At 42.3% G+C, this 3,129-nt stretch overlaps 1 non-coding gene across 1 annotated transcript; it reads right to left on the bottom strand.

Moving 5' to 3' along the window:
- Window positions 1-1,637: 1,637 nt before the first annotated feature.
- LOC120268738 lies at window positions 1,638-1,744 on the bottom strand. The gene has a single exon (XR_005539004.1). It is a non-coding gene; the product is annotated as a small nucleolar RNA R71 (small nucleolar RNA).
- Window positions 1,745-3,129: the final 1,385 nt, after the last annotated feature.

The following is a 3,129-nucleotide window of genomic DNA, read 5'->3' on the forward strand; positions in this document are numbered from 1 at the left end:
CGATTTCATTGTTGATTGTAACTAGCTCCATGGAGAGCTAAACCCCTAGTGGGTACTTGGATTTATGAACCCTAGCATGTATTTATTTCATTAATCTTCTATTGTATTTTACTTAATTGATGTCTTTAATTGAGTTTCAATCTTGAATGCTTGTTGCATGATTTTTCCCTTAGAGTGACACTAGGGTTGAGAGTCTACATTGGTAACCTTTCTGAGTGAGTAACACACCATAAGTTTTAGACATTGCAAGATTGGAGAGAGTCGAGAGGGTGAGTCAAAAGGTAGCGGAGCGTCCCCTTTCCCCTCCGATGTGATTTATCCTACCTCCATGTTCCAGGAGTTCTTTGCGGTCATAGTAGAGTAAATGGGCTAAGGGATGACCTCCGCTGGGGCTTAGTTGCACAAGCAACGGAGTGAAGCATTGAAGTGACTTTAGCACCTAGGGCTTAATTGCGACTAGGGGTCTTTCGCTTGGACCAAAGGGTTAGATCTATACATTGGAATAGGGTTTATCACTTGGAATCCCTAGAGTGTCGTGCAACTCTACACAGTGTGAGGTGTTGAGATTGATTGATTTCTTCACCGGGACATAGTGTAAAGTTAGTCATGGTTGACCTTAGGTTTGGGACCGTGTGTTTAAGGATTTTCACGACTCATTAAACGTCAATTGGGAGATATAATCATTGATTTTGTACTTGAAGCAATTGTCCTAGGTGGAACAATATCTGAGTACCCCACTTCTATCGATTGCCGTACCTCTCATCTATTTGTGCTTCTCTCTTTCTTGTTTCTTATATTCTTGCTTTAATTATATTTTAACAACAAAAACATTATTTCGTCTTCGCTTGGTTAAGTAGAAACTTAAGTATTTTTATTCCCTACTCCCTGTGGATAAGATACCCCGCTCACCTGGGAATTTATTACTTCGACAAACCCGTGCACTTGTGGGTCACACGAAGGGGCGTTATCAAGATTTTGGCGCTCTTGCTGGGAGTAAGTGTTTAGAAATACTTTGCACTTTGCTATTTTTGCTATTCATAATTAATTCTATTTCACATTTTCTTATTCTATCATTGTTTTGATTTTTTCTTTTTTTCTTGGTTACAGCTCTAGGTTATGACCTGAGGGAACCCTTCACAAATTCTTGAAGGAGATCCTGAGCTTGAGCGTACACTTAGAAGAAGGGTAAAAGAACCTGTACAAGAATTGTCGATCTGAGCTGAAGTAGAAGATCAAGGGTCAGATAATATGGTGGAACAGAATGAACAATAGAGATCACTCTCTGATTATGCCAGACCATCAGTATTGGGGACACAATCTAGCATTGTGCGGCCCCCAATCACAACTCAAAATTTTGAGCTAAAGCCGGTATTAATCCACATGTTATAGCGTCTGCACAGTTCAATGGTTTGGCCGATGAGGATCCAAACAGTCACATAGAGAATTTCTTGGAAGTGTGTGATATCCTCAAGATCAATGGTGTTACGGATGATGCCATCAAGTTGAGAGCCTTCCCATTTTCCTTAAAGGGGAGAGCAAAGCAGTGGCTACACTCATTATCTAGAGCATCGATCACTACACAGGAGGAGATGGTAGAAGCTTTTCTTGCCCATTATTTCCCTCCCGGAAAATCTGCAAAGCTTAGGAATGAGATCTCGTCCTTTATGCAAATAGAATTGGAGTCCTTATTCGAGACATGAGAAAGGTTCAAGGAACTCCTACGAAAATGTCCTCAACATGGGTTTCCAGAGTGGATGATCATTTAGACTTTCCACAATGTTTTGAACACAAGCACAAGACAGTTAATTGATGTAGTGGCAAGAGGTACTTTAGGTAACAAGACTCCCGGAGAAGCCCGGTAATTAATTGAAGAAATGGGGTTGAATAGCTACCAATGGAATACTAGGGAGAAGAAGAAAGTAGCTGGCATCCATGAGATCGATGTGGTTACATCGTTGGCGGCCCAAGTGGAGGCATTAAGTAAGAAGTTAGACACTATGACTTCTTCGAGATTGGTGGCAGTAACGAGTTGTGATGGATGTGGAGGGGGACATGGCCCATCCGATTGCCCGATAGCCGTTGGTTGTACACCCTCCATTGAGCAACTTGACTATGTGGGTAATGCAATGAGAAACCAAGGTAATCCTTATAGCAATACCTACAATTCAGGTTGGAGGAACCGTCCTAATTTCTCATGAAACAACCAAGGGCAACATAAGGCCACCGCACCACCGGGTTTTCAATAACAACAAGCCCCAAACATTGAAAATAGAGTTTCAAGCTTGGAGACCCGGATGGCCGATTTGGAGAAACCCTTGACTAGATTTGTACAATCATCGAATACACGGTTTCAATTGGTCGAGGCTACACTTCGCAACCACACCGCTTCATTGCACAACCTAGAGAATCAAGTGGGGCAAATCGCGAAGTCTCTATCGGAGAGACCACAAGGAAGCTTCCTGAGTAATACCGAGACTAATCTAAGAGAATATGTGAAGGCGATTAATCTGAGAAGTGGTCATGAGGTTGAAGGTAGGCTTCCAAGTGAGAAGACCAATGTTAAAGCACCTGAGATCATGGAGATTGAGGAGAAAGCCAACAAAGAGAAGGAGGTGGCACCCCCACCTTACAAGCCGAGAATCCCTTATCCCTCTAGATTGAAGAATGACAAAACAGATGAGTAGTACAAAAAGTTTATGGTTTTGTTTAAGCAACTACATTTAAACATTCCCTTTGTGGAGGCATTTTCCCAAATTCCTAGGTATGCCAAGTTCTTGAAAGATTTTTTGACCAACAAAAGGAAATTGGAGGAGAGTGTCTCCGTGATTCTAAATGCATCTTGCACGGTGGTCTTGCAAAAGAATATGCCGAACAAGAAGAAAGAACTAGGAAGCTTCATTATCCCATGCAACATTGGCAATTTGGGTGAAGAGATGGCATTGCCTGACTCAGGGGCCAGTATTAATGTTATGCCATACTCTTCCTTTCAGAAGCTAGGCTTGGGAGAGCCTAGGCCCACTCGGATGACTTTGTAATTGGTGGACCGAACGGTGAGACATCCGAGGGGCATCATTGAAGACGTGCTTGTCAAGGTGGACAAGTACATATTTTTTATAGACTTCGTAGTGT

This window comes from Dioscorea cayenensis, chromosome 1 (assembly GCF_009730915.1).
Source record: "Dioscorea cayenensis subsp. rotundata cultivar TDr96_F1 chromosome 1, TDr96_F1_v2_PseudoChromosome.rev07_lg8_w22 25.fasta, whole genome shotgun sequence".
NCBI classification, from domain to species: Eukaryota; Viridiplantae; Streptophyta; class Magnoliopsida; order Dioscoreales; family Dioscoreaceae; genus Dioscorea; species Dioscorea cayenensis.